Source organism: Saimiri boliviensis, chromosome 13 (genome assembly GCF_048565385.1).
Source record: "Saimiri boliviensis isolate mSaiBol1 chromosome 13, mSaiBol1.pri, whole genome shotgun sequence".
NCBI lineage: Eukaryota > Metazoa > Chordata > Mammalia > Primates > Cebidae > Saimiri > Saimiri boliviensis.
The window spans coordinates 596,045-608,118 of NC_133461.1; the positions used below are offsets into that span (position 1 = coordinate 596,045).

General features: G+C 56.3%; 1 protein-coding gene across 1 annotated transcript in view; it reads right to left on the reverse strand.

The window, feature by feature from the left end:
• KCNG2 (potassium voltage-gated channel modifier subfamily G member 2) overlaps window positions 1-11,869 on the reverse strand; it is an 82,639-nt gene extending 70,770 nt beyond the window's left edge. Inside the window, exon 1 of the mRNA XM_010336854.3 lies at window positions 11,788-11,869. The gene's annotated coding sequence lies outside the window, so the exon portion shown is untranslated. The remainder of the gene's footprint in view (window positions 1-11,787) is intronic.
• Between the last annotated feature and the right edge of the window lie 205 nt (window positions 11,870-12,074).

Here is a 12,074-nt window from a genome sequence, read left to right on the forward strand (position 1 = left end):
GTTAAAACTTACTACAAAGCTACAGTAAGCAAAATAGTGTGGTATTGGCATATAAGGAGAGACATATTGATCGATGGAATACAATTGAGATTCTAGAAATAAACCTATACACCTGTGATCAACTGACCTTTGATGAGAGTGCTAGGACCATTCAATGGAGAAAGAATAATCTCTTCAACAGATGGTGCTGGGACAACTGGATTCCACATACAAGAGAATAAACATCAAAATGTCCATGATACAATAAAACAAAAATCACCAAGAACCAAGAAAACGAAAATATAAATGAAAAAAGAGAATGAACAGATACCAACATCAAGATCAATCAGATACTGCTTTATATGACTAATATTTTAAAGTAGGCTTCACCAATCAAAGATGGGTTTAAAATGCTTCACCAATCAATTATGGGTTTTCCTGAAACAAAGTAAAGAATAGAAAATCTTAGCAAAGAAAGATATAAAAAAGAAAAAAATTAAATTATGTAACTGAAACATATAACAACAGTTTTTAAAACATTGAACAGTGAAGGGGAGTTGATGCTGGATGGAATTCTTAGGTAGAAAATACTTAGAAATTTCTTCCTAGGTATTTTATCCTTTTTGATGCTATAGTAAATTGTCTTCCTAATTTCCTTTTCAGATTTTTCATTGCTAGTATACAACACCACAACTGATTTTTGAGTATTGTTTGACTCTAAGTCTTGTTTTTTTTGGTTTTTTTTTTTTTTTTTTTTTTTTTGAGAAGAGCCTGACTGATGAGAAGTTTTGTTTTTGAGAAGAGCCTTCTAAGATTAGATAGTCCTCCTCATCCAGAGATTGTGTATATATTTACTTCTAGGTTTTTGTTTTGTTTTGTTTTTTATACAGGGTCTCACTCTGTCACCTGGGTTAGAGTGTGATGTTGTGATCATAGCTCACTGCAGCTTCAAACTCCTGAGCTCAACTGATCCTCCCACCTGAGCATCCCAAGTAGCTGCAACGACAGGCATGTGCCTGCACGCCTGGCTAATTTTTGTTTGTTTGTTTGTTTGTTTGTTTGTTTGTTTAGAGACAGTGTCTTGCTGTGCTGCCCAAGCTGGTCTCAAACTTCTGAGGTGATCTTTCCACCTTAGCCTCCCAAAGTGCTGGGATTATAGGCATGAGCCATTGCACCTGGCTAGCTTGTTTTTTAAGTTTTGATTTCTACATTTACTGCGTTTACTCACCAGGACCCCACCTTAGTATTTGACATGAGATGGGACTGAAGTGGAGTTTGCCTGCCCTGCAGAGCTCCCGTTCTGTGAGAGGCTCCCGCAGCAATCCCCTCCAGGACCCAGCCGATGCTTCCCACACTCCCCACTCATCAGAAATTCTCCTGAATCATCAGGTCCGCTTTGTCCACCCTCTTTTCTTTCTTTTCCAAGGCTTCCTTTTCAAGTTTCTCTTTTTGTGCCTTTCACCTCGTTTTTTTTCCTTTAGTCGATTTCCAAGTCCTCCCCACCTCTGTTAAATCAGATTCTGCCTTTGCACATGAGAAGCCCAGTTGGGTGCTGGCACTGGTTCTGACGGACGTTCCCTCGGGTTTTCATCCTCACCAGCCCTTGCACCCAGGCTGAGTGCGACGGGTGGGAGGCTCTGCGAGGCTGGCTTGGTGGACGGTGCTGAGACCAGAACCCACAGCTGGGTACCGATGGGCACAGTACACCGCCCACCAGCCCCACACCCCAAGAGCCCGGAAAGCTGGAGCCTCAGGATAGGCGACAATGAAGGAGATGCAGAGGGCAGCCGTGGGCATCTGGTCACAGTCTTGTGTTTTCTGGATGAGGTGACTGCACCTCTTAGTCTCAGCAGATTGCCTGGGCTGCACCATCTGAAAGAACGTCTTGAGGGCACATGGACGCCCACCTTTTTGGGAGCAAGGCTTAGAATGGAAGGCTGCACAAGCGACAGGTGCACTGGGTGCCCGTGACGTGGAGTGCCCGTCAGCGAGTGGCGTGCCCGTCAGCGAGGCCCCAGCAGCTTCTCAGAGCCACACTCTGGGGCCGTGGCCAAGGAGGGGGCTTCACAGCTGCACTTGCTTCTTGAGCACTTGCTGGGCAGAAGGAAAGACGGGAGGGAGGGCTGTCCCGGAGGCAAGATCGCTGAGAAGGGAGAATTTGTGGAATTTGTGAGCCAGGCCGCAGACGCAGGAGGTGTGTGGTCTTGAGCTCCTCACAAGGTAATACCAGTTTCTCGTCTGTAAAATAGAGTGAACGCGCCAGTGCAGAAGGGTTCTAGAACTCTCGGTGGGGGATGTGTCAGAGCAGTCTGTGCCGCTGAGGTGGTCACTGAGCACTCACTTCTCCTGTGAGGACTCTGGGCGCTCTGGCGTTTGAGTGGAGCAGAAAGGCTCCTCTTCAGTGTCCTGGGCAGGTGCAGAGAGGCCAGCCATGTGAGGAGGGTGAGGTGTGCTCATGGCACCCAACACCTACCGGCTCAGGCGGCTCCTCTCTACTGGGGGTCCTCACTTTCATGCAAAAGCATCAGAGGACATGAGATTCTGGTACCCCTGACTCACCCACTCAGAAACCCAGTCCATCTTCATGTGTGGCCCCAAGGTGCAGATAGACGCAGGCAGGCTGAGGTGGGCGCTGACCCTTCCTGGCGAGAGCTTCCCCCTTGGCAGAGGTCTCTCTGCAGCCCAAGGCTTCAGGCTATTTCTAACATTTATGCATGAAGAAATATGAAGAAATTTGCTGCTGTGGAAATCTGAGACCCTACAGAGACCCCAGATCCATGAGTAAGGGCGGACAGAAAAGTTCTGAAAACCTTCCATTGACTCCTTTTCTCTTTCTAGCCTTAAGTCAAGGCAGACTTTTGAGAACTGCCCTTGAACTGAAAGGAAATAATGTTATTTTCTTCTTGATTAATTTTGCCTGGAGGGTCTGAAGCCCCTAGTTCTAGTTTTATTTTAAAAAGAGTCACCATTACAGTCTAAAAAGGGAAGTTTCATGTATTAAAAAGGAGAGAAAGAGACCCATTCATCAGTAAGTCAAAACACCTCAAGGAAGGGTTAGAGAATCCATTCAGACGCTTCCTCTTAGCAAGTATTAATTTTACCAATATTTTTCTGAAAACCATCATCTGAGAGATAAAAGACAACCTCTGGTTCTGAAACGCTTTCTTCTCGAGGCCTGGCTGGAGTTAAGGGAAGCATTTGAAGGCTCCTAGAACAATTTCCACCACTCAGGGGCTCCAGCAATGATTGAGCCCATGCCCAGGCCATGCAGAGCGTGGCTGAAGAAACACCCGTGAGACCATCCACCAGGAACACTCGGGGGCTTGAGGATCGTCCCAAGCCCCGACCCCGACACCGTGGCCCTGCTTGAGACCACACAGCGGCTTCCGTGTGAGCTTCGTGGGCAGGATGCCCGGCTCTCAGCCCCTTGGAAAAAGGAACCTCGAGTCCCACTGGGCGTGACTGAGACCTGCTGTCCTGCACCATGGCAGGGAGAGGAAGACCCCAGGCAGAAACCTGTCCTAGAGACGGGCTCCCGCCACCTGTGTGGGTTCACATGTCAGGCGCCTCCTTCCTCTGTCACACTAACGTCCAGAAGCTGTGTGAACAGACTAAGCTCGGACCTGGCTGGGTCCATCCCCAGCTACTCCCTGGGGCCTTCACTCTAGTCTCCCACCACTTCCGTGTTTTCCTGGCTCTGCCCTGTCCCCTAGGCGCATGAGTGCATGTGTGTGCATGTGTGTGTGCGTGTGGGTGTGTCTGCCTGTGTGCATGTGTGCATGAGTGCATGTATGTGTGTGCGTGAGTGCACATGTGTGTGCATCTGCGTGTGTGCATGTGTGGGTGTGCCCATGTATTTTGTGTGTGCTCGTGAATGCATGTGTGTGCATGTATGCACGTGCATGTGTGTGGGTGTGTCTGCGTGTGTGCTCGTGCATGCATGTATGTGTGCACATGTATTGTGCATGTGTGCGTGTGAGCATGTCAGTACACGTGTGTGCATGCGTGTGCGTGTGGGTGTGTGGGTGTGCATCTGTATATTTCCTCCTCCCCAACTGGACTCTAGATTTTAGCGAGTGGAGACATTCTTCTAGCTCTAACTCAGCACAGAATCCAGCTCACACCCAACTCAGAAATGTCTGCTAATTTAACTTCCTTCGGCCTTGCAACCACACGTGGTGGATGTGGCCGGCAGGGACCACAGTGAAGACCTGGAAGAAGCAAACGCCAGAGCTGTGACAAACAGGGACAGGACGCCACCAAGATCCCACTGAGAAACAGACGATAGAAGAAGGGAAAACGGGATGGAGAAAAGCGTTCGACCTCAGCCAGCCGGCATCGAGCGCAGCGATTCTAGAAACTCGACCTGCAGCCTCCGCCCGAGTGCGGCTCACCAGGCCCAGGTCTGGAGAAAGCTCCGCAGATTCGCGGCACGACCAGGCCCTCCTTTCAACCCTCCTGCCGCAGGCGTGCTTCCTAATGACTGTGTATCCCTTTCACAGCAAAAAGCCACTTACTTGGAAAATTCCGGAGAGGTTAAAGTGCTGAAACAGTGCGGGGAGGTGGCGCATGGGAAGGCTGCGTGTGGCACAGCTTTCCTGAGAGACGAGCCGCCATCAGGTATAACAGCCGTCGTGCTGCCGGCTTTTGACTCTATGCAAAGCTTCTTCAAAGATTTATCTACAAATATGTCCGTGATGGTGCCATTTGGAACATCGACAGACTGGAAACAACCTACATGGCCAATAACAGGAGGACGCTGTGAATCCAAACACAAGGGTGCTTCTGACACGACACGGCATCAAACAGCCCCAAACCTGCATCAGAGTGTTCCTCCGTGTGTGCGTGTGTGTGCACGTGTGTGCGTGTGCCTGTGCATGGTCATTCTGTGAATAAACATCAACATTATCCTAACGTATTAGTAGCTATTACCTCTGGAAGGTGGCAATCTTACACAAGATTTTTTAAAAGTGTTGTATACTTCTTTTTAATTTACATTTCTTTTTTTTTTTTTTTTTTTTTTTTTTGAGACGGAGTTTCGCTCTTGTTACCCAGGCTGGAGTGCAATGGCGCGATCTCGGCTCACCGCAACCTCCGCCTCCTGGGTTCAGGCAATTCTCCTGCCTCAGCCTCCTGAGTAACTGGGATTACAGGCACGCGCCACCACGCCCAGCTAATGTTTTGTATTTTTAGTAGAGACGGGGTTTCACCATGTTGATCAGGATGGTCTTGATCTCTTGACCTTGTGATCCACCCGCCTCGGCCTCCCAAAGTGCTGGGATTACAGGCTTGAGCCACCGCGCCCGGCCCTTTAATTTACATTTCTAAGGCTTCTGTGTTAAAAGTGTACTGCTTTTAGAATGCAAGGAAAAGCAATAAAAGGCATTTTAAATTGCATTTGTTGTACCTGGAAACCTGGCAGAGGCCTCCCCTTGTTCCTGTGGGGCCCATTGTTGGCCTCTTTTGATGCCACATTCCCTTTGGTGTGAAGTGATTTCTTCAGAGGGTGGCAAACGCGGCTCACATCAAAGCGCATCAGCCCAGACTTGACCGAACTGCCCAGACTCTGGGAAGCAGCGGTGTGCCAGCAGCTCTGGGGGGTGGGGGGTGCGTTTCTGCACCTTGGCTCAGGACTGGCCACGGGTGCACCTGAGCACCCACGGGAGCGCCCCCCACAGCCACAGCCTGTCAGGGGAAGGATGAACTGCCTCCAGCCGGGAGCCCCAAGAGTGCGGCCGGGATGCCAAGTCCCCGCTGGAGCCTGGTGCAGCACCAGCCCGGCAGGAGCTCAGCGCGCCCTGTGACACCCTGTGCATGCCCCGTGCAGTAACCGGTGGGTGCTGGTGGGCAGAGTCCGGAAGCAAGGCCAGGGTCCAGCAGCTGTGGTTGGTGCCTTCTGGCCTGGGCAAGAAGAACACGCTCTCATATGCCCTCTTCTTGTGGGATTTGGGAAACAGAGGTCACGCAGGCCTGCAGTGAAGGCAGCCGGCTTAGGCAGCGCCTTTCCATGTGACCTTGGTGCAGAGAATGGCACAGACCCTGGGGTGGTGGGGGCTCTGGCCACCCCATTATCACATTCCCCTCGCTGGAGGCCTTCGGTGCCAGGCAGTGCTTTTCAAAGAATAAGGTCCCGGTGCTGAGGAATGACTTGCCACCAGCAAAGGATGGGCCTGCTGCAGGGTGGAGCTCCCTGAAGGAAACACAGTAGCGGCACGGCCAGGCCAGGCCTAAGATTCTGACCCACCGGCACCAACCCTGGAGAAACCAATGCAGAAGGCTCAGCAGGACCGGGCCACCGCAGCGAGAAGAAACTCGGGACTGGGGCCTGCGGCTGGGAAATGCAGGGGGACCCCGGCTGAGCTGTGAGGGCTCCCGGACAGGGGGGCAGGCTCCCCGCCGGGGCAGGATGGGACAGAACGGCTCCGCTCGTCCGTCAACCCCACAGAAGCCTCAGACCACAGGCCGTGAGGATCCCGGCTGGCATGCAGGCGGAGCCCCGGAGTCCAGGCCCCCTGGCCAGGCCCCAGCCCCATGCACACCTATTCCTAGCCCCAGTTCTCTTCCCCCGAGAATGCTTCCGTTTCTAACTTGGCAAGCATTAAAAAACCAATGATATAGATTTCCTATTTTCCCTCTTCCGAAAGATGTCTTTTCTTTTGGCAGAAAACAAGGGAAAACTAAATCAGAGAAATTTGTTCACAGTCAGAAACTGTCATCTTGAAGAGGCTGTGAACGTCTGAGAAGAGATGGAGGCCAAGGCTGAGGAGCTGCCCTGCGCCTGCAGAGGTGATCAGGCAACCTCATAAGCCTTTATTTTTTGAGACGGAGTCTCGTTCTGTCACCCAGGCTGAGTGCGGTGGCACAATCTAGGCCACGGCAACCTCCGCCTCCCAGGTTCAAGTGATTCTCCTGTCTCAGCCTCCGAGTAGCTGGAATTACAGGTGCCCACCACCACGCCCTCTAATTTTCATGTTTTTAGTAGAGACTGGGTTTCACCATGTTGGCCAGACTGGTCTCGAACTTCTGACCAGAGGTGATCCGCCCGCCCTGGCCTCCCAAACTGCTGGGATTACAGGCGTGAGCCACCGCACCTGGTCAAGTGTTAACTATTAATGCATTTTATTTCACCAAAGCATTTTCACTCCATTGCATCAACGGCAATGATGTTAAATACAATACACAGTTATAAAAAATGTCATATCGTTTTTTTTTTCCTGTTAATCTGCTGCACACAAAGACATCCTTTCCAAAAGAACAGGAAAAAAAAGGCCGGGAGCCCTCCTCCTGGCTGTAGCAGATGCACAGCGGGCACCTGTAGCTTAGAACCTGCTGGCTGCCCGGTGGGGGCTGGCTCAGGGTGTGCACACAGGGGTCACTGCCGGGGAGGGGTGTCCCTGGGGTGTGAACCTGAGCCGGAGAAGGGACACAGGGGAGCCAGCCAGGTGCCTGCTCAGCCCTGGATGAAGAAGGCACAGCCAGGCCTACCCGACTAGTGCCGACCCTCCAGGGGCCGAGCCGGGACAGGTGGCCAGCCAGGCTCTCCAGGCACAACTGGAAGGACCAACCTTCACCGCAGCTGCTCCAGGGTCTCCAGACACCGCTCCACGAGCCACACCCACCTGGTCTCCTAGGTGCTTTTTGAACATTTCTAAACCTCAGAGAAAAGTAGAAAACAGCCTTCGGCTGTCTGCAGTTAGGCCAGGTCTTTCCGTGATTTTTAAACCCATGTGAGAAAAACGTTTTATCCTGTGACCAGGACCACACAAAACACTGCACAGTGGCGGAAACGTCGTGTTTTCTGTATGTTCCACCTCACCACAAAAACGCAAGTCACATCCACAAACCATTATTTCCAAAACTTCTCGAAGATGACAGTCACAGAGGATATGTGCTAAGATCAATTCCAGGCCCACCCTGACCCACCCCATGGAACCCCCGGCTACGTGGCTTCCCATTAACCAGGCAATGAATGTGAGGGAAACGTGGGCAATGAACCCCTCCATGTGAGGGTGGAGACACGGTGAGAGCACCCGCCAGGGGCAGGAGCCCTCTGTGCCCTGCGCCTGGGAGCCGAGCCCGGAACGGCTAGGGCCACACGGCTTTGGCCACTGCGCCAACCCTACACAAGAATACACTTGTCTCTTCGAGCTGGGATTTAGTAAAAACGGCTGCCACGTCCGATAAGCCTGAAGGTTTCAGAAGCTCCTCTGGGTCCCATAATTCTAGACTTTGATTTCATGTGCTCACTACTGACATCTAATCCAAGATTTCAACTCCATCGCTTAACTATCTGAGAATGTTAAAAATATCCAGAAGGCCATTAAGCTCTGGGAACCGCCTCGGAGGGCTCCCAGGCCCAGCGTGTGCGTCCCTCCTTCCCGGGGCCTGGGTGGAGGGTGGGCGGTGCAGAGCAGGTGTGGACGCTGCGCAGGCCCTGGCTGAGGGAACCCTGCGGGTTCGGAGGACCTGCTGGACCAGGAGACGCCAGGGTCCGCTTGGGGGAGGAGGACACGGGCTGGGGAGGCCTTCACAGGGTCCAGGGCCCTTTCACTCTGGCAACTCTCACAGTCTCAGCTCCCTTAATTGACTAAGGCAACATAAAGTCTTCTGCACCATTTTTACATTACATTTCTACACACAATCAAACTGAAATAGTGCATGCTTTCTTTTTGAAGGAATGTCTATTGCTGATTGTGACACAGATCAGGGCATCATTCAGTCCAACGCTGTCATCTGACGTGGGGGAACCAGAGACCAGCAGTTAAAGCCCCGCCCAGCGTCTCTCGGGCACCCAGGATGTCCGCACAGCTGTCTGCAGAGGGAGGCCGCCTGTTAGTTCACAGAGCCTCAACAGCACGGAGCTCCTCGCGGCCAGACAGACGGCGGCTGCCTGGCGTGGTCTCCGGTCACATGAAGAGGCTGAACCGGCTGCTGATAAGATTCCTATAAGCAATTCCACGAGTCTGGGTGAACTCCTGGTCCCCTCTAGGGACCCATTTTGACTTGAAATTTGCTTCGGGTGCTCCTAGCCGTGGTTCCCCAGTGTCCCTACAAACCAGCCTGCGAGTGCCCACCGGAGACGCCAGGCCCACTGCAAGTACAGGCACCAGCCCACCTCCCGTCTGCTGAGCGCCGCCCGCCCGGGGAAGAAGCTGCTGAGGCTCCTGCAGAAAAGCGCGGCTGCGAAGGGGCCAGGCTCTGTTTCCCCGACACCAGCAAGGACCCCACGTGCCTCCCACACGGGAAGGGCAGAGGCAGGCTCTGATTCAGCCGGTCCAGGAGGCTGAGATCCTGCCTCCCAAGGCTGCAGCCACAGGGCCTCCCGTGAGGAAGGGGGTCCTAAACACCCTTGGTCCACGTCTGCCCTTGCTGGGCTCCTCCCCACAGGCAGGGCTACCTGATGGCAGCCCGCCTTCCTGTCTCGGCGACCTCACCGGCCGCACGGCTCCTTTCCTCACCACCAGGAACACCCTGGGCCAAACATTAGCCCTAAGATGTCCCCATTCCACACGAAATCACCTGCCACTGGACTGGTGCGCAGTACCCAGGCACAGGTGGCTGTCCCCGGACGCCCTGCCGGGCTCGCCCTGCAGGCCTGCCTCCCCTCCCGGCCCCCAGAGCTCATGCCTGTCGGCACAGCCCCATCTGCTCCCTTCACTCCCGCCCCCACACCCGCCAGGGCTGCAGCAGCGCCTCCCACGGCAAGCAGCCCTCTGCTCTGCTCGCTGCCCTCGGGGGCCTGCCTGAGACCCACTTCACCCGGAAAAGCGCCTGAACCATCAGACAAAAGAACAACAAAGCCGCTGGGTGCCTGATCCTCCCGAGACCCTCAGAACCCAGGCACCTGCTTTTCACCAGGGCAAACCCACGACGCTACCATTCTGACCAGCATGTTCCTAGCAGCAGGACCCGTGCGCGGCGGCGCATGCACCTGTGACTGGCCCCAGCAGCCCGCTGGGCAGAGACCGGATCGCAGCTCGGCCATCGCACCCCACATGCTTTCCGGGCGCCTGGCACAGGCAGGGCTCAGCCAGGCGCTGAGCAGGGAAAGCTGAGCAGCCTTCCGCCCGTGGCAGCCGAGAACTCACTTCCCTCCTTTTCTTCTCATGTCTACAAAAACACCCAATTTTCCCTTACATTATCGAAATCTCAAGATTTAAAACACACTTTTGCAAAGCGAAATATAACCATTGGCACTGGCCTTGGAAAGACCTGGAAGTTGTTTCCGTCGCATCTCTCCAGGGGGAGACGCAGACACGGCCCTTCTCGGCATGGGACGGCCAAGGGGACCCCATCCCTAGAACGTGCCACTATGTCCCCCAAATTACCGACTGAGAGAGCCTGGCAGTCCCGTCCCCCCGACTGCCTGGGAATCGCTAAGGAGGAGAACCTTCAGAGGCCAGCCGCGTGCCCTGCTCACCCCAGAGAACGGGGATGGGCCAGAAGGGCCCCTTCTTCTGCTGATCCGCCTGGGGTCCCGGGAAGCCCGCCGGGCTCTCAGCGGAATGAAAACCGCCCAGGGCCCAGTCGGCGCCGCCCGGGCGTGTGGCCCGCGGGGTCGCCCAGCTGCCCGGGCAGGGCTGAGGGTGGAACAGGTCTGCACTTAATCACTCCCAGATCTCCCAGCTGGGTCAAAATCCGTTATTTACCATATGCCCGGCGCTCACACTCGCCTTGAGCACACGCGGAAGGCAGAGGTCTCTCTCCGCAGCCGGGAAGGGGGACCCAGGAGGCTCCCGCGGGGAAAGGACTTCCGGGAATGCTCCAGGCAGGTGGAATTGCTCCCCGCCCCTTCGGAGGAGGTGACAGAGGGGTCCCCACGGCCCCTGCTGTGTAGGGAGACCCCGGGAGCCAGGCACGTGGGCGGGGGCTCCACCTGCCACCCCGAAATCCCAGGAACACAAAGAACGCAAGGACGCCCCAGGGTCTCAGGGACTCCCGGGTCTGGGGGAACGTTCGGGGCGCCGGGCGCCCAATTCACCTGCTGGACGCCCCCTCTGTCCACCCGAACACGGGAGCCCTGAAGCGCGGACAGCACTCGTCCCCAGGGGCCACCGTCCGGACACCGGCTGCGCTCGGCGGGCAAGGCTGGCGGGAGGAGCCGCGCGCAGGGTCCCCGAGTTTGCGGCTGCGGGAGCGGGGTCTTCTCTCCCTCAGTTCGGGCCGCGCCCCGGCCGGTCGGAAAAGGCAGAGGTGGGAGCGCGGCCGCGTTCGGACCCGCGTGTGCGCGCGCCTGGCGGGGTGCGAGTGGGAGCGGGGGGCTCATCTCCGGGCAGAAAGGGGCCCGGGAAGGGCACGAGCGCGCTGAGCCTTCGCCCACCTCCCGCTCGCTCTCTGCGCCAGCCGGCGCGCCCCCAACCGAGCCCGGTTCTCCTGATTCCCCCTCGCAGGGCGCGGACGCCGCTCGCCCTCCCTCGCCTTCCGCTCACCCGGGCTCCCGCGGGACCAGCACGGACAGACGGGGCAACGCGCAGCGGGGCGCGGCCGCGAGACCTCCATCCACGCGCGCTGCGCGGCTAGACCCGCCAGCGCCTCCGGCCGGGCGCCAGCCCCAGTCCCGGACCCCGGGCGCTGAGCGCGTGGGGGCGGCACCAGCCCCGCCCCACCCCGGAGCCTCCCCAGCCCCCTTGGCCCGAAAAGGGGGTTCCAAGGTCCCCCTCGGAGCCTCCGGCCCCCCCGCGCGACGCTCAACCCGAGAGGAAACCGCGCGCGGCACCATCCGACAGGAGCCTGAGCCCCAGCGCCCGCTTCTGCCCCGGCTCCCCCTGCGGACCCCCCACCCCGGCCCCACGGCGCGCGCAACTTTACCTGCGGTCCAGACTCCGCGAGCTGCCGACTCCTCTCACCCGGCCGGCGGCATCCCCCGGGCGGAGCGCGGCTTCTGTGGACCCGGGATCCCGGACTCCGGCACCGCCCCGTGCACCGCCCACGGCCGGCCTTCGGTGGCGCGGCGCCCCCTCGCGTCATCTGCGGGTCCCCAGGGCGAGGGGACCCCCGGCCGGGCTTGGAGCAGGGGCCACTTCCAATTGCAGGGAGAGTGGAGCCCACCCGGCTGCTCTTGGGGCGCACAGGCTGGGCCCCCACTCTGCACACCA